Here is a 19,903-nt window from a genome sequence, read left to right on the forward strand (position 1 = left end):
CTAGGAAGCTTTTAACTAATACAGCTTTTAACTAATACAGCATCTACAGTGTAAACGTTCTGAAACTATATAATGCTCAGTGAGGTTTTTGTCATTTGCTGCTTTTTACTAGCTGACATGATACTGTATTAAATCATAGCTTTCAGCCACGTTACATCTCCTACAACCTTCCAGATGAGCTACAGTTATGTCAAACAAAATTCTTCATCTCTTCTTGATAAATTATGTGATAACCCTGGGGTGAGGCAAAAAAAGAAATAAATCCAGTTATGCATAGTGAAGTGAGGGTGGTCTTTATTTAACCTGGGGGCCAGTGGTGGGAATGCTGGATAGGGACACAGCTCAGGGATGCTTCAGTAACAAGCAGCCTAGTCACCAAGTGAGAGGTTGCCCATGTAGCTTTCTAAACAGGTCATACTCATTTTAAAAACCTTGAAGAGAAAAAAAGGAAAAGTAGCACAATTTCTTCAAGCTGAAATAATTGCAACTCTCCAGTGAAAACAAAAAGCAAAAACAGGAGCAAAGAAGATAATTGATAAACCCTCAAGTCCCAGTTGGTAGTTATGATTTCCCAATGGAAAGATTTAATAGGACTTTGCTGATGTTTCAGTTGGAGCTGTGATGAATGTGGTATTCAGGACTTTAAACAAAATTAAAAATCGTACAACTACATTTTCTGCTTAGAAGGCAAAGCAAGAAGTAAAAACAAAATACATGGTTTTCCTCATACTGGTTTGAAAAGTGAAAGATTGCTTTGTCTTTTCCAGATGGAGGAAACTAAACATTTTTTATCACAACCTGCAATCCATCGTTCCTTTCTATTTTTGGCCTTTAAAAATTTTCCATTTCAACCTCTTGTTTGGGAGTATATCTTTCTGGCTGAAGAAAACAGACTCTGTCCTACTTATCAGTTATGCTTTGTTAGCTAGTGCCTTAGCTCCTCAATGTTATGAGAAATTTTGTCCATGATTAGAGGACAGTGTTTGATCCTAATTCCTACTTCACTCCTATTTCCCTGATTATTTAGTTGATGTTGCTGAAGTGAGTGGGATAAAGATAGTGGGAAATGTGTTGTATTTGCAATAGTCCTGCCTGGTCATAAGATCTAGAATTTGTAAAGTCCCTCACTGCAGTGCAGAGATGAGCCATCTTCAACAGTAATAGACACCAGTGGCCCCAGAATAAGGCTTTAATGAAATACTGTTAAAGGTCAGAATTCAGGGAGACTCGTTTGGGTTTGTTGTCAAACAAGAATATATTTCCCATGCGTAGCAGGAGTCATATTGTCAAAATGAAGTAAAGTCTTAGTTGATTGATTTGTAACTAATAACATTACAATTATACTGTCGTGATGGAAAACTTTTGAGTTACAAATAACCAGAAAAAGTGATCTTACTCTTAGGCCTCCTTCAGGTTCTGAAAGAGAATTTTCAATTGCTGAGCAGCTAATGCCAAGATTTCAGAGCTATGATCAGTTTAATCTTGGTGCAGATAAGTAATGATACAGTTCTAATCTTGGCTTGGTTTCTAAAATTTCAACATAGCTGCTTTATTTTATATGCAACAGGGACATACATTTGCCTCTATCCTAAGATAAGTGGTCTGGGTATATGGGAAGGAACCTGACCTAGTGACAGTTGCCCATGCGCATGGCAGCGGAGTTGAACTAGGTGATCTCAAAAGGTCCTTTCCAACCCAAACCATTCTATAATGCTGTGATTCTATGATAAGAATTATTTATTTTGGAGCAATGTTGGAAACTTATTAGAAAGTAAAGTGAGAATCTGATGCTTTGAGGAAGCTGCATCATGGATTTTAGGTCTTTGATCTATAACCAAACTGACTGAATGTCTGATTTTGGAGTCCTTGCATCCCCACAACTTCCTACATATGGAAGTTCTGTCTGTCCCATAGACACAGGACAACTTCCCAGATTTCGGAGTAATACTCTGTGATATGCTCTCTTCTTTTCTCTTTGAAAATAAAGCTAGCCACGAAAGTATTTATTCAAGATCCTTTTCTTACGAACACGGTACCTCAGCTCATTAAGACATCTCAGCAGTCTCTTTCTCCTTACAATGACCTCTAAACCTGGAAGACATCTTTAAGAATGACTGAAAGTCCCTGACTCTTAGAGTGGGGGGTTCTGTTGTTGCAGTAAAGAATTACTCTGTACTCCAAGTGTGACTTCTTAAAAATTATTTACTAATGTCGGGATGGGAAACTGACTGTATATGCTATAAACCTGATACAGTCATTCCACTTAACAATGACAACAAAAAAGTGAGCACTCTAAATAATGAGCAATGTAAGAAGCAGATAAATTCAAATTCATAGTTTTTCACAGAGAAATTTGTCACTTAGCAAGGACATATGTCTAAAACATTGTAACAGTCTAAAGAACATGGAGAAAACAGAAAAATACTAAGCTAAGATGAAGTAGATACCATGTCTGTAAAATGTCATTATAATGGCCCATCTGTATTACAGTTTATTGTAAAATAAAAATAAAAATTAAAAAATCACTACTTACATACCAGAAAACAGTTAAGTATGCATTTGCTAGCTAAATTAAAGCCTGGTCTAGGATGTCTTTTTCCAGATTTACAATCTTACTTAAAGTCTCTTTTAACTCTAAAGTGCAGATTGCATGGGGAAAAAAAGTAAATTTAACCCATTAATGACTAGGAACTGCATGTCTAATGGTATCTTCAACTTCATTTCCAAAAATGTGAGTGTACTGGGAAAGACTGAGAGCTGGTTTTGGTAGTTTCTTTCTGAGCAGTTTGAGATGCAAGGAATAGTGAGGAGTCGGCGTCTAGACTTTAGAGTAATCGGTATTATATGTATTTTTCTCAAAAGTCAAGGAAAAATCTGGTCACAAAATGACAGGGTTAACACTTCTTCCTGGTGCTGCAAAATAACAATTCTGAGCAAGTTAGAGGTGAAATCTTTACAGTCATATAATTACATTTATCTGTATCTTTCAGCTGCTGAGGGATAACTACTGAAAGCCTTAGCTAATTAATCCCTTATGTTCTGAGACTACTGTAGTCATTAAGTGTTCAAAATCATATTGATTTTGATTAAATTTTGAAAACTACACTTAGCACCTTCAACAACAATCCCCACGTGTCATCCCTGACCATTGTCCATGTATATTTAATGTTACCAGTGCGGGGTGCACACATTAACACTGTGCCTGACCTGTGGTAGAAAGAGCCTTGAGCTGGCATTGAATGTACTAGCTCTGAAAACAGAAGTGACAAAAACGTGTTGATGCGGTGCTAATTAGCCTGAGGGCAGCACCATGCTGATATGACTGCATTTTATCCAGGATTCAAGCTCATGTCTCTGCATGGTGTCACGCTGCATCAGTACGGTATGCCAGATTGCTCCGTGCTAGCTCAGGTGCTTCTAATGCAGTATTGTCTCACACACCTTGGGAACAGTTCTTTCTCTGTGTCCTAGACATGTCCTCAGAATAAATTATAATGAGTCAAAGGAAGAAGTGCTTTTCAGTGTCTTAAGATCAAAAGGAGAGGAATAGGGACATTCAGTGAGGACAGAATGGTATGTGGGAAGGGCACACAGGAGCGTTACCATGTTAAACGGGGATTGCAGGGGTCCCCAAAGAGACAGCTATCAAGCCCATAAGGATAGCACAGGAATTCAGGAAACCCTAAATATTTGCCCTGACCTTGACATACAAACCCAGTGAATTTTACAGCTTAGTTTTTCCAGATTTGGATAAAGTCCATTTCTGAATTAAATAATGAGATTCAGTCTCTCCAGGAGCACAAAATTTCCAACTCTTTCCTTTCAAGCAGGAATACTAAGAAAGAAGTATTTATTTCCGTTATCCGTGTAAACATGAGTAAAATTGCTTTAAAAGTTTCTGTTGAGATGATACTAAAATTGGAGTCAATATGTTGTTGAGAAGACAATTAATTTCCTAGTCCATTGTCCTTTTGCATTATTTTTATGTAGCCCTTGCCTGTTGTAACACAATTGGCCATTTGATGGGAGTAAGAAAAGACTGTATCAGACTATAGCTGCTCCTCACCACTTACAAAACGTTAAGGACTAATTAATGGCATATTTTATCTGCTTTATTTATTTTTAAATTGCTGCCTCTGAATGCCACAGGTTTTACTGTTCCCATGCCTATTAGCCAAGTTATTTCTAGCAGATCTGTACATTGTCAAATGCACACCTACATTTTTCTCCATTCCCCTGGACAAAACTGTGCTTCTTCAGTAAGAAATGTATTCTTACTGATAAGTATGTATTATATATGTGTATGAAACTATATATTATTAACAATTGATGACTTAACTATTTCAGTCAGCATATATTTAGAATGTCTTAAAATACCTTTAATTTCAGAAGCTCTCAGGAGCTTTGGTTTTGGATTAGGAATTCCTTAAATTCTGCAGGAAGACACCACAAAGACTGACCAACAGGCAGTAATAAGCCCAATGGCAGGTGACATTCTGCCTCACACTGGGGCAATTCCATCAGTGCTGCCTGTTCAGGGTGTGGGGTACACGTTAGTGTGAGTAACGCGCATTAAGGTTACATTTTACTGCAAGTTTCCTAGAACTGAAGTTTTCCTGTTACTATAGTCAGTCTTTGGGATTTAAATCACATCTTTCATGGCTGTCTTCCTTGTAGTCTAAAAAAAAAAAACCAACCTGGAAATCAATAAAAAGAGTATTAGGTTACACTGAAATTGTCCCTCTACCATTGCCAGACAGACTTGTCAATGTCAGTAACTGGGACAAAACCAAATTAGGTCACAGTATTTGGAGAGAAATCAGTTGTGATGCTTCTGCAATTTGGCCAATTAAGCAAAAAGCTAAGAAGTTGGGATAAGAAAAGATGGTGTTCAAAGAGAATCAGTTACTACTTTAAAGTCATCTAAACTTTATATATTAAACTTGTGAATGTACCTCTTTTTCAAAGTTCTGTCACCATGTGAGGGTATCACATGGCAAAGCCATGTGAGCAACATGTCATTAAAGAAATTGCTATTGCTACCTATGAAATGAAACCATTAACTTTTAGTGGGATTATGTGACACATGTTGGCAAAGTGCCGTTCTTTTTTCCAGATAGATCTTTAGCATGTAACATTCACATATGCTAGTAAATTAAAGTATTGAAAGTTTTCTGGCATGGGTGGCCACTGGCATGAAACAATGATCTGTCATATAATTAGAATTAGCCTCCAAAGCAAGGCAGCTGCATCCATCATGTCTCCTGGAAATGGTCCTCGGCCCATGCTGATTCCTAAATCCTTGAGTGGGTCTGGTGTCAGTGCCCTTGCAGGTGCTGGCCAAACAGGATTTAGTAGCCCAGCAGGGAGTTCAGCGCTTCAGGAAGGCGGCCGGGTGGTGGTACGTAATTTGCCATCTGTAATGCTGTCAGGAGTGATGATTTGACAGGCCCTTCACTGATGATGGTGATTTAGGATTAAGCTTTGGCACATCAGGTGTTCACAGGAGTTGTCCCAGCATCTTGGCTAGTTATATCTCCTTTGCAGTGGGATGCAGGTTGCTAAGTATTTCAGGAATTCAAGCTTCTAGGTCTCACTGAAGCTGCTCGTCTCACTTTCAAGGGTAGCATACAAGTCACCTAGGCACAGCTTTTGGCAGCTATAACTTTGTGGGAAATACTGGCTCTTTCCACAGTGCCTCTAAGTTTTAAATCTTTGCATAAGAACTTGGTTGATGTTTAAATTCAATTCTACAACACTGAGTTAGAAAGCAATTTAACTTAAATTATAATGGATTTGCATAATATTTGGTGTTTAAATCCAAGCTTTTCTTCCTTACTTTTAGAAGCACCTAGCATTTCTGCCCTTCAGTGTATGGCATCATCATCCCTTTCTATTCCTCCTTTGTTGTACATACCAAGTTCCTATTCTGATCTTTCCTTGCTCACTGTAAACATCATTCACGTTCCAAAAGATTTGATATAGAATCAAGCTTACCAGGGTTTTGCTGTCTGCGAATGGTTTTGGTTTGGGGATATCTTTTAATGTAATGCACAGAAAATAAAAATGGCAGATAGCAAGTCTGCAAAATTAGTGTTGTTACAAATGAGGATGCCATATTCTAATTGAAAAACCTCTTATGTTATCTTCACTTGTGCTACATTTGTCTCCCTCTCCTTAGTGTCTGTGTTCAGGTTTGTAGCATGTTTATTTCAATAGTATGCTTCTGATGAGTTGCTACATTTTCACATGGTTGTAGCTATTCAGTGTGTTCCTGAAATGTCAGTGGGTAACAGCACTGATTCATCCAATACATTGCACAGCTGACTTCTGATTGTGAAGCAGGCAATTTTGTTGCTAACTTTAGGTGTTGAAAGAAAGAGGAGGGCAGGTTTTGTTTCCTTTTGGCCACTAAAAGGAAAGAGTATTTCCAGCCAGGTTTCCAGCTTGTTTTGATGGAGAATTTGACTGTGGAGCAAATGTTTCCAAAGGACAGGCTGCATCATCTCATTGCCACTGCAGGCACCCACAGACTTGGAGCAATGCATAAGGCAAAACATTGCTCAACCAGTTTTGCCTTTTGCTGCAAGGATATTGCCTCAGGACTAGTGTTCTGTGTAGGCTAGGTGGAAATGCTTTAAAGGCCAGAAAATTTCCTCGTGCTCCGTGAGTCATCAGATCATACAAAAATAGATTTTTATTTCAACTATTTACAAATAAAATCAAACTTAATGAAAGGTTTTTTGGTGATTCTTATTCACTATGACAAAATGCTCTGAGGAGTCTGCTGTTACACTTCTGTGATGCTTGTTAGCTAACCAAAATAAATCAGTCCTCCTTACCAGAGAAGCTTTTTGCACTTATACTCTTGCTTGAGATGATAAAAAGTCATTTTGTGTGGATAGTAAGTAAATTAGAACGTTGCTTCTTTGAAGTAACAAAAAGACTCATGAATTAATGAAGTTGCTCTTACAAACAAGTTTGTTTTCTTTAAAGAGAACTGCAAAAGTTGTCTTTGTTGCTTTTCAGTTTTCGTTGAGTTGTTCTTGTGCAACACTATGTATTTGTGGCTAGTGTCTATTTTACATTTTAATTATGCACATACATTCTGATATTCTTTTACAAAGTAAGATGAGCAGGATTCTTGTTGTTGTCCTTGTGGATGCATCTGATGAATTCTGATGCTCCTCAGCAAAAGTATGTACTAGAGGATTGGCCATTATTGTTTTTCATAATGTGTTGTGCTTCCTAATCAAACAGATCTCTTAGAGCTTTTCACCCCGTTGACTGGGCCTCAGTGGTTGGTTAGGTGTGTTACAGTGGATTAGTTACTTTCCCCTTTTCAAAGGTGTTGAGCTGAAGCACAGGCTTTAAGGTCACAGGATGAGTCTCAGGCTGAATTGGGATAGTAGTGCAATTGTGATGCAGTATTAAAGGAGGAATAACTTTGAAATAAATTAATGGAATTCTCTCTAGTCTTCTTAAAGAACCATAATTATCAAGACTAGATTGAATATAAATTGTTGGGAAGCAGTTAGAAAAAACTGCATCTGCCATGCAAACAATACATTCTAAGTAAGGAAATTTGGGTAGCTGAATTTTACAGTGTATGGTTAGAGTTCCAGGAATCACTAATTTGACACAGAGGACCATTTCGTTCTGCAAACAAGCTGCTAGAACTGGAGTGGATTTTTGTTGTTGTTGTTGCTGTAGTAATTTCAATTTATTCTTTTTTTTATAGGTAGTTCAAAATTTATTTGTAATTTAGTCTTGATTGGTTATTTTAGACTAAACTTTTCCATGTTTGTAACTGTGGTGTGCTATGACTATGATTGATAGCTCTTTTGGTTTTTATTTTCAGTTTCAAAAGTCTTGCATGAAACATGCGCGTTCTTTTGGCAATTAATAGAAAACTGCAGCATGTTTAGTGCAATTAGTAATCTTCTAAATTAGGGTGGGACACTCCTAACGTCACCAAGTTCATGACTCAACTGACTGATGCATATTTCTTTAATCTAATACAGAAAACATTTTTAATGTGATGTTTATTATTCTGTATGTGCTTAAGCATTTCTTAGGGCCAGACTTTAGTCATCACTCACTCTTGCTCTCAGGCATAGCCATGGCAAAATGGTCTGCAGGCTCAAACTCTTTAACTAGTTGTTTCCTAGTTTTTTAGTCGGTGGTGCTATTTAAGTCAATGAGCATAAAGTTAATCAAATCAGGACTTTGTTGAATCAAAGGATGCCTTTCTGTAGTACAGGTCAGCTGCACGACCCTACTGGGCAAAGAGCAGCCAAATGATCCAGTGATCTTAGAACAGCCAGCAGAGCAAAACTTGGGCCTGCCCGCTAGCTGGCTGGGTCTGGGGGGGTGACAAAACACTTGTCCATATAGATAGTAATCATAGAATCATAGAATGGTTTGGGTTGGAAGGGACCTTAAAGATCAGCACGTTCCACTGCCCTGCCAGGGGCAGGGACACCTTCCACCAGCCCAGGCTGCTCCCAGCCCTGTCCAGCCTGGCCCTGAGCACTGCCAGGGATGGGGCAGCCACAGCTGCTCTGGGCAGCCTGGGCCAGTGCCTCGCCACCCTCACAGGGAAGAATTTCGTCCTAATATCTCATCTAAATCTACCCGCTTTCAGTTGAAAGCCATTACCCCTTGTCCTATCACTAATGTGTTAATAAGTATTGAAACAGAAAAAGACACTCCTTCCTAATTTTGATCACTAAAGACAGATGTCAAGTAAAAGGTGCTTTACAATGAGGCACAGTCTATGTGGTTGAAAACTCAAGCTGAAGCTGTTCCTATGCAGGTTTCTGTTTCTGGAAGCAGTCCTGTTTGTGTCTTCCATAAAGACAGTGAGTGTATTGCATGCCTGAATAAGGAATATTGGCTTGTATTTGTTTCACCTATTTAAAGCTCTCTTATGTAGCTCTTCTTTCCTTGCAGCATGTATCTCCGAGGAACAAATAATTACCTACAAGTCTTGCTCTAAAGACATAAATGTTTTACTACGTTTTCTTCTAGGTTTGTATAGCAAATGCTATCACATGCATAGAATCATATAATCATTTAGGTTTGGAAAGACCTTTAAGATCGTCAAGTCCTGCTGTTAACCCAGGACTACCAAGTCCACCACTAAACCATGTCCCTAAGCACCCCATCTACATGTTTTTTAAGCACTTCCAGGGCTGGTGATTCCACCCCTTTCCTGGGCAGCCTGTCCCAGTGCCTGGCCACCCTCCCAGTGAAGACATTTTCCCCGACACCCAACCTGAACCTCCCCTGGCACCACCTGAGGCCGTTTGCTCTTGTCCTGTCACTGTTCCATGGGAGCAGAGACCGACCACGCCTGCTTACAGCCTCCTTGCAGATAGCTGTAGAGAGCAGTAAGGTCTATCCTAACCTAACTATTCTGTGAGATTTAACAACATGATACGTGACCTCAAAAAAAACCTTATAAGCCATTCCAAGTTTAAGGCAACGTAGTTAAAATAAAGGATTATCTCTATATGCTGTAAGATTAGGCTTTCCTACATAAAAAGAAATACATGAGCAGTAAATTTTTTTATTGTTCCTAGTACAGCTACATTTTCTGGAAAGTGACTATACGTGGGAGGAGGAAATATCGATTATCTGTACTTGATGACAACACATTCTGTCAATATATCTGTGTAATCTCTGTAAAGGTTTTAACTAAAAATTATTTAAATATACAGAACCGGTCAGTTGATATTACACGTATGTTTAATTTTAAATTGTGTTACCTAACTAATGTGTGCTTACCTAATGAAAAAGAATATTGCATTATTAATACTCATAAAAAGATCTATATTCTGATAAACATTTTAGAAATGCCTGCCTAATGGCCTTTAATGCAAGTATGAGTTGTAAAAATAGAAACGCTCAGCCTGCTATCTTCTACCTATTGTAAATACTTATCAAGTGGTTCATTCAGAATTCAAATGAAGTTCTATTGTCTTCTCAGTGCTTACATAATACTGCTGTAGTCCTGGCTTTAAAAAAGGTATATTTTTAGGGTTGAACATAGCCTCATGTTTTTATGAAGTGGTGAGTTGGGAGTTGTTTAACTGAGGTCTGAAGTATTTAATCACTGCAAAGGTCAGTGTGGCAGATGAGTGCTGTTCCCAGGGTGTAATTGCACGAGAACTTGTAGCAGTAACACTAGCTTCAGCTTCCTTTGCTCTTCACACCTGTCCCCACACACCCACTCAGCTGCACAGGTGAAGCTGTTTGTGAAGCTGCTCAGTGAGATAGCTTCAGGAACAGAGCTGGCTTAGAAATGCAGTCTGTCCAAAAGTTGTCCCAGAAGAGCTGAGGGATGCAACAGGGGGGTATGGTAATACAGTACTGCCAAAAGAATGCTCGTCCACAGCTTGTCAACCGAACCGTCTGCTGCCCTTTGCCAGCCCAGCAGTCAGATCACATGGATAATTTGTGAATCTGTGCATTGTTAACCATTTCACTTCAATGATCCAGACTAAAATTATCCTCTTTTTTTTTTTTTTTTTTCCCCTCCTCTGGAATCAGCTTATCCAAATAGCCCCACAAAGCCTTAGTGACTCTGCTGAGAGAAGGACAAACTAGTATGGGGGTGAGTGGTCAGTAGGGGGGTGGGAGTCTGTTAAACTTGCTTTTCTACTGCCAAACCACTGCATGAATGTGCAGCCTGGGTTGCATTTATTTTCTTTACACGAAAAAAACTGTTTGCTCAGACCTCAGAACAAACCCCAGCAGAGGTGGATGATTATAGTTATGTTGGAAAAATGAGGTGAAAGCAGCTCTGTTTACAATGGTTAAGTGGTTTTAGATTTTCAGGCATGCTTTCATCTGTGAAGGGCAGATAAGCTAGAGATGTTTCATTAGTATATTGGTGACCTCTAGTTTGCTATTTTAGGTACCTTATTTTTGGTGCTGGCTGTGTACCATAATTTATAGGCTATCATAGCATCTGAGAATAAATTAAATGTAAGAGGCATGTTCATGAAATGAATGTTAAGATACTCTCCGTTGCATTTCAAACTTCATTTTAATTTTATTGAATTTTAAATTAAACTTTTTTTTAAGCATTGGAATTTGAAAAAAATACAGTTACCAACTTATCTTCACTGAGTTTATTTTAAGGAAAAAAGAAACAAACATACCAGGAAGTGGACAACTCACAGGTACTAATGGGACTCAGATATACAAAGTAAGTACATGCTGAAAAGACAAAAGGAAATAAATACAATGCCAGCAAAACTAGGGCAAGGGGAGAGGTGAATGCTTGATCCAACCTCTGTGACAAAATTAGGCCACCGTCCTTCTAAGGATCAATGTGAAACAGCTAGATGACATATTTGGCTCTACATCTCCTGAGTTATCAGGACAGCAAAAGGAAAGAGGAGAAAGATTTGGTAGAGAAAAGAGATTAATCAAACTGTGCCCAGACTCTCTTCCTAGCGGTGGACCATACTGTGCCCAGACTCTGTTGGAGCTCTAAAGCTTGTTCCCAGGTGCAAACCTCCTGTCTGATAACTAATCTGAGCATGCAGAAATTGAGAACTGGTCAGAGACCTGCCCAGGCAACTGCTGCACATCTTTTGTTCATCTTTGACATTCCCAAACCATTAAATATTCAGTGACTATAAGCCAAATTCTTTAAAAAAGGTTAATAAATCAAGTGTAAGTCACAACCTCATACTGCCTTGTATCAATGTATACCAGGTAGGTGTAAGGTCATTCTGAAGTTTCCTCAGAAGCTGAAACCTTTTCAGGTGTGTGTATTAGAGAGAGCAAAACAGATGTGCACAATTCACCTGATTTTTTTTCCTAAGAGAAGTTATGACATGAAAAACTGCCACCTCTCACACCTGAAAGCCATTGGACAAATTCATCCTAAGTGTAATTTAATTGATTGCAGTACACTGCAGTTCAATCAACGGCAATAAAGTTAATTGAACTTCTCCTAAGAAATGTGACTTAAACCAAATGATTCAAAATAGTAACAGGTACTGATTAATGGAGACAATTATTTTTAATAGGAATGGGTCCAAGTAATTGAGTGATGTTTAAATGTTCTGTATAAGGTAGTCTCACGAGGACAGTAGTTACTTACTTCCAGCAGCTTTCAGATTAAAGTACACAAACCACAAAATTTTAGACTAAAATGCTAGTTCAATGTGGTTCCAACTTTTAAACCATGGCATGGGTAAGATATGAACGACAACCTTCAATTCTGCTGCTTTTCTTATAGTGTATGCTTTCAACTTTGACCGCAAACTTAACCATTGAGTTCTGTACAGAAACAATGCTGCTGTTTGTGTTACTTAGCAATGTTTTTAATTAACCATTTTAATATGTTACTGCATTGCTTATTTTTTCTAGTAAGGGTGGATTATTATTGAACGCCCTTAATTAAAGCTGGGGATAAGGGAAGTTCCATTAAAATATCCAGTTGTGTTTTCTTATTATGTTGTGTTTATGTGCATATCTCTGCACATGGTCACTTGAGCAAAATTCATAACTTGACTCTTGTAGAAAAAAGTTGGGGCTTTTACAGTTTTTAACCAACATTAGGATCAAGTATTTCACTGCTGAACTTAGTCACAAACATTTTTCCGCTGGCTCTGTGTAAGTAACTCTCTGAGATACTCAAAAATGTCTGTGGGCCAGGTCAATGACTGTGAGGAAGAGGGTAGTGCAGGCATTCCCCACCTGCATCTAGTATGTCATTAGAAGAAAATAAGTTGTGCATTTCTCTTAAGAGAGGTCAGACACTGACATGAGTGCAGTGTAGGTTAGGTGAAATATGGGTGAACATATGACCATCTTTATAAGCTAATTTGACTGAAGTTAGACACGTTAAAAAAACAAACAAACAAACAAAAAACCAACCAAAAAGCTGGCTTTTAAGTGCTGAACAGCGTTTGTGCTCCATTTGGGTGTTAGACTCCTTGTCATAATAGGTTATTAAAATGCTTGTTTAGCCAAGACAGGACATTACTCCCACCTGGTGTGTTTGTAAAATGCATGGGAAGGAGGGGGGAAATAGCTATTTAGGCTATTGGCAGTTTGGCACAGGAGAAAAGGATTAATATAAACTAGTCCTAGAATGGAAATTAGAAAAACAAGGTTCTTTGCAGACCTTCTGGGCCTAACGGGAATAGCAGGGACAAGAAATGTAAGAAGTTCCAAGATGGAGCTTGGCTAAATGTTAAGAAACGAATTATGTGATGCAGTTGCCATGACAACAAAGGAGTCTGGAGTTTATGATCTGAGGTGCCTCTTCATTCCGATGCTTCTATCAGAAATAGATGTTCCTAAGTGCAGCTGAAGATTTGCAGCACTGGTGCTACTCAAAGGGATGAAGAGATGCAGGCTAAAGCCTTCCTCAACAGCATAGCTCAGCTATCTCTAGGCAGAGACCAGATTCATGCTGCAGTTCAGAAGATGGCAGTTTTGCTATTGCTAAATCTATTGAAGGAAAATTCTGCTGCCTGGCTGGGGCAGCCCTGCAGATCCTGGGTTTCACCAGGGAGACTGCACTCAGTCTGTCATACTGCTGTTGCTTGGAGCAAGCACCAGGCAGCACACCTTCCCTTGCCATGGGAGCTGCAAGAGAAAAGGCACAATATTCCCCCATTTGCGAACAGGGCGGAGTGTGGTGTCAGGATGAAATATAAAGCCTCAAGACATTGTAGCTCCACAGCGTGTTTTCCTTTACATATCTTATATCTTTGTTTACCCCAATATTTGAGCTTATGGAAAGAAATTTGTACAGTAGCAATGTTACTAATGATTTTGATACTTTTCCTCTAATTCATATGTACCTCTTTTTCTGAAAGGCTGTAAGTACTTCCTTGTGATATTTCTTCTTTTGAGAAATTCCATAGAACCACAGAATTCTTGGGGTGGGATGTGCTCAGTGGCCTCATCTTCTTTACAGCCTCACATGCATTAAGGCCACCAATCCAAGCAAATCTGTGAGCAAGTGAATTACTATTAAAAATTTACTACTGCCAGATTTTAGCTCTGGAGTTTCCATATGCTTGTATCTTTGGTTCTGTGATTTTTTTTAATTTTTTTTTTTTTAAATAGTGCCTTTCAGGTGAACAGAGTGCATGAAGTCTCTGAAGCATCTTTTTCACTAAAAACATCTTCTGGATTTGGCCTTTTTTGACTTGCTTTCTCATTTGGATCACCAAACTCCATCAGCAGATGTATTTGGTCAATCCTTTCCTGTAATACTCAGGAAAAAGTAGGCTGCTAACAGAATTTGTTAAAATTTGCTTTGCACAGAAACCTTTCTAGGTGGACTGTCTACCTTCATGCTGTTCATGACCCTGTTGATGATGCTGGATTACAATAGAAGGCAAGCACTGGCAAAAGCATTCAGCATTTGGAATTAATTTAGGGGTCTTAATGTTAAGCAGGTAATAGGATTTTTGACACTTTCGCAGAGTGCAGATTTTGGACACTGTCCCAAGTTTGTGCTAAATTCTGCTCCAGCCCATCACAAAGTCTTGAAGGTCAACACAAAACCATAGACACCATGACTGGTTTCTGGTTTTCAGTGAATTAAGCAGTCTTGCAGCTGACCCCTGGGTTAGCACTGTGGCTATAACAACCTGATTAATAACTTCCCAAAGATGGTCCAGGTCACTGTGTCTTTCTTTGTCTCACATTTTAGTCTACAGGAAAAAAATACTTCACAGATGGGTAATTCATACTGGTTTGTGACGTGCTTAGACAGTGTTATGTGCACAACCATGTAGTTATTTGAAATGCAAAAGTATAATCTAAGCCTACAAAATCACTTCTCTGCTATTTATTTTGCTGGTACAATTTGAAATTGGGTTAGCATGTGTTTAGTATTTACAAAAAATGGTGAATTTTTAAAAAGTGTGTAGGCAGGGGTTTGTAAGTGTGTGTAACAGGTTTGGGTTTTTGTTTTTTCTAGTTCTATGGATAGGAAGAGTTTATGAGAAGCTTGGTTTGACAGAATGTGTGTTCACAACTGCAAGGTGACTTTATTCACGAATGCACCAATGGTCATTCTGAGCAGAATGATTGAATTTTGTCTACTTAATTAGTGTGGAAAACAATAGACTGCCTTTTCCACTGAGAGTATGTTCGGATAATGGAAAGATTAGGGTGATGCATTGAAGAAATTTAAGATTTTTTATTATTAATAGAACAAACTCCGCAAAGGTCTCTTTCTCTGGTAGTGTTTTTTCTTTTGCACCTTCCTACGGGAAGGCTGCGCTGGTGAATATGTTCCAGCTCATGCATCTGCTATCCTACAATAAGCAGGTTATTTTATTTTAGTTTAGTTTTCAACCTATTGCAGTTACAAATTTCGGAAAAAAATGGTTTTATGCAGCTTGTCCCAATATCCATAAAATCAACCCCAGCATCTCTAAAACACTCATTAACACATTTTTTTTTAAAAAAATCACATATTTAAATAATACCATTTATTCTTTCCTTTTCTAAATCAGCTTGTGTAAGTAAACTAAATGCATGTATTTACACAGTGAAGAGTCTGTCTGCAGTCAAGTAACGCCTGGTGGTGAGGTGTGGCAAAAGAATGGGGACCCACCCAGTTGTGGCTTCTGTGGGGAAGAAGTATAATAAAGAATAATACACTTTCATTTCCGCTAAGATGTGGAAGTACACATTTATTTAGGGGACTGAGGGATGACTTTAATCTTCAGAAAACAAATTTCAAGGGAATTCTATCTCTAACCTTGCTTCTAAAGTAAATACCAGCCACCCTGTAGGTAGCATAGTTATCATTTAGTTGTGTGCAAATGTAATTATACATGAAACAACCAACTTACAATTTCCTGTGCCTCTCAGCAGCATCTGTGTGGCTATGCTGACTTGCATCTTGCGTAGTCCTTTCTCTTACTGCATCATATTTAAGCTCTTTGCTGCCTTTGAGATTACCTAAAATGTCTTTGTGAAAATAGACCAGGAGAAAAGATACCTGCTTCCTTTCCTTTGCGCTTGTAGCAGTCATCTCACGTTAAGTACTGCTTCTGCCTTCCTTCTTTGCTCCTGGCTTCGTGCCTTCTCTTACGGTACCCTTTCCAGCTGGAGTACATCTCTTGAAATCACCCATCAAATGACTTACTGTCTTCCATTCATATTTACTGTAAACTAATTTCTACCGTATCCTATCCTTTACTAAACATCTTCCATTTCATAAGCTGTTGTCCTTCTCAGTTCTCTGTGCTTCTCTCTGTTGTTATCAGATTATAAGGTTGCCTGAGCATCTTTTTCTTTGTAAAGTTCAGGAGATGTTTATTGATGTCATGGGCATTCATATATCTTCTTTTAAATGGAGGGCTCTTTCATGTAGGGAATATTTCACACAGAAAAGAAAATTGATTACCTGCTTGATATTTTGCTCTTGGAGACCACATCATTATTTATTCTTGAATAAAGTTTCATGATTTTTATTGGGGTTTGTGAGGTTTAGACATTGCTGTGTATAAATGCTTAGTAAGATGAAGTTAGAGTGGTGGACCTGGCTATTAAAGACAGTGAGATTTATAACTGTCAATTCTCTTTGTCACTGGTTCACTCCATATTTCTGATTAATCTCTTGAGAGAATGGCCATGTTGGAGAGAACTCTTCATCATTGGTGTTCAAAGCTCTTTCTGCAAGAGGAACATCATTGTTGATCACAGTCTGTGGTTTGGAGCCTTAAGCAGGTGTGAGTCCTGGCTGTGAAGCACATTGAATGCAAGCCCCAGAGCACTTTCAGTTCTCCAAGAGGGTGTTGGAGGAAGCAGCAATGTGTTTGCTGTGGTTGCAGTGGTGGGGGTGGAGGGGAGACACAGCACACTGCTTTTTGTCTTGGAGAACTGAATGTTTCACGCTTGAGTGTATTGCATTGCTGTAGGAAGCTGTGAAATGACAACTACATGATTAAGTGATTTCACCAGCTAGGAGAAAGGAATGAAACCTCTTAACTATGCAGAGGTGACGGCAAGTATTGTTCGCTGTCTTGTATGAATATTTAGTGTCTTAAATGTATCCAGAAGTGTCTGGATTAACCAGTTGCATGTACCTCCAATTGTAGCTGCAAGCTCGTCTATCCATACCTCCTCTGAATACTGACCAACACATGAGCGTTGCTTTCCTTGCTTCGCTGCCTTTAGCTGTAAGCTAACTAGTAATGGTGCAATCACTTGGGGTAAAGGCTAGGTCAGTGTCTTTCAGCTGCTGTCCTTGACTCTGTTCAATGTCACTTGATCCTTTTCACCAAGTGGTTCACACAGGGTTATGTTACACCAGGTACATGAAGAATGGTGATATAAGCCATGTGGCTGATAATACTTCAAAACATTGCAATACAATGCATTGCACGCTACTAGCAAATTAATGGATCTGGAAAGATAGTCTATGGTGATTTTTTCTCATTTCTGTCTCCAGCTTGCTCTTAAGTTGTAATTTTCCTGCCTTGTAACATTGTACTGCTCAAAAAAAACCCATGTACATTGATTATACAAGGTGGAAAATGTACTGAGACATATAGTTGAAAAATCTTGATATTCACAAAAGTCTTCTTCCTTTTAAATGCTTCAAGAACACTTTGTATATACCCAAAAAGTAAGTTCAGGTTGAGATGGCTCAGGCTTCCAGTTTAGGCTATTTTTTAGACATTGGGCCTATGAAATCATATTATTTCATTAATTATTTCTCAAATTCTCTCAGAGTGGTTGAAGTAACTTCCATCCTCCTGCCCAGCTTTAACAAATGCTAATAAAGTATGAATTTCAAGTATATAAAGGTTTGGAGCTTTTTCTGAGAGTTGGGAGTTTTCCTTGCATTTGGCTTGTTGGATGACCAGTTGCTATTGATGTAGCATGGAACCAGCCACAGCACGTATCTATTTCTGTTACTTATTTTCACCTATTTATGAAGGACATGGCAAAGAAAGTTCTGCACAGCAAAGTTTTGGGGATGAGTCAAAGGAAAAGAAGAACTTAAAGTTTTGCAGTGAAAAATTACAGAAAATATACTGAAAGATTGGGTTGAGGAAAAGCAAAGACACAAATTTGTGCCTGCAAACCATCTTTGCTAGTTTGGCTGTTTATAGAACATCCTTCTAAACGTTTTGCCACTAAAAGCAAAAATATTTTTTTAATGTTTCAAAGAACATGATCACATTTAATACCAAGTACACATGCAATTATTAAATGGAATTGGCCTGGGTGAGATAGATATCTATTTTACTGATTATAAACCTTCACCTTCTTCAGCTTGTTTACAAAGCCTAGATGAAATGCATTAGTCATCTCCCCACTGCCAAAACTTAAAGTGAAGCAGAGAGACAGTCTCATCAAATTATTCACACCTGAAAAAGTTTTGCTGAGGAATATCAAATTAAAACAATCAAATAAACCTGCTAGAAACCTGCTGTCTTGCTGTTTAATGACTATTTCTACAGTCATTTGGCTTATATATAAAATTTTGAAGAAGGGTAAAAGAAATAGAGAATCTGTCACTGAAATCCTAGTTCCTTATAAGCTATTGACAATTCTGATGTTTTTGCTTTGTAATCATGCTACAGTTTTATCCACTGAGGTGCTAAAGTTAGTGAAGATGAGGTACTGCTCAGCTGATTTCATGGTTCTTTTGTTATCAAGTATTTCTTGAAACTCTTTGAGTTAATCTTCAGATCCCCTATCAATACTTTTATTTTTGCAATATAAAGTTTTCTGGTACCAGCTTTTGTAACTATGCCTTTTAAACAAAGCTGCTATAAACAGTCATTTACAGGTTCGGGTTCTGAAGGAGCTTTAAAAAATGTGTCGTATATATTTGCTCTTGCTCTAAATGTTAAATATCATTGCACATAACGATGTGAACAGATGGTATGCTGCATAAGCTGTTTATCATTTTACACATTTATCACTTTACACTAGTGAAGTGTACATGTGTTTGATTAATATTAAACTTTTGATTTATTTAGAGGTCTCTATTTTTTGACAGCATTAGAGGTTATATTGTAAACCATACTGGCTTCCAACCTTTAAAATTTAATTCCAGGAAAGATAGAGTAGATGAATTGTGTAGTTCTTAATTACATTAACTTTTTTGCTGTGGAAAATAATTACCTTGTTGAGGTTTTAATACTGAAAGGAATTCGGAAGTAAATGGATAACTCCATTTGCTAAAATGCTTTAGACAGATTAAGTTTAGATGCCATTGCTCCAGCTAAATAAATACCATATCTTGGAATGAAATACCAGATGCTAAGAAGGTGTAAAATGAAACAAACCAGCAACAGTCCTATTCAAACCAATATTCTTTTATATCCTCCACCTACAGAATGAGAGAACTTCATATTTGCCTGCTCAACAGGTCTGGATGTTCAGCATGTGTTACACCTACATCACTGTATATGAAACTAAAAAAGCATCTCAAGCTTATAGACATAGCACACAGACCATACTTTGAGACTTCTGACTGCAGCATTATATTTAAAAAATGGTTTACCAAGATGTAATTTCATCATAATTCATTTTGTCTGAGCTAAAGCCTGAAAAAATACAAGATTTTTCTCTGATACAGTGGACGGAAAAATTATTTCAAGTTGGAGTGGGTCTGCTTGTGCTTGTTGCTCTGCTAAATGGCAATAATATTTAATGAGAGATTTTTCTCTGAACTGTAAATTCTTTAGAGTGTGAGATGCCCAGCCTGTCAGAATAAATAGAGGAGGCTGAAAACACTTACTTTGAAAATGACTGTTCATTTTGGAAGGCACTGAGTGATCTCAGTGAAATACAACTGAGTCAGTTGAATTTTGGATAGAGATCAACTTCCCAGCATGTATTCTGGCAGCATCTCTTCTTCACTAATTCTGTTCCTCAATAT

At 38.1% G+C, this 19,903-nt stretch overlaps 1 protein-coding gene across 7 annotated transcripts in view; it reads left to right on the forward strand.

The window, feature by feature from the left end:
* Positions 1-19,903, forward strand: part of SHANK2 (SH3 and multiple ankyrin repeat domains 2) — a 353,645-nt gene that overhangs the window by 289,215 nt on the left and 44,527 nt on the right. The gene's annotated exons all lie outside the window — the stretch shown is intronic.

This window comes from Falco biarmicus, chromosome 10 (assembly GCF_023638135.1).
Source record: "Falco biarmicus isolate bFalBia1 chromosome 10, bFalBia1.pri, whole genome shotgun sequence".
Taxonomy (NCBI): Eukaryota; Metazoa; Chordata; class Aves; order Falconiformes; family Falconidae; genus Falco; species Falco biarmicus.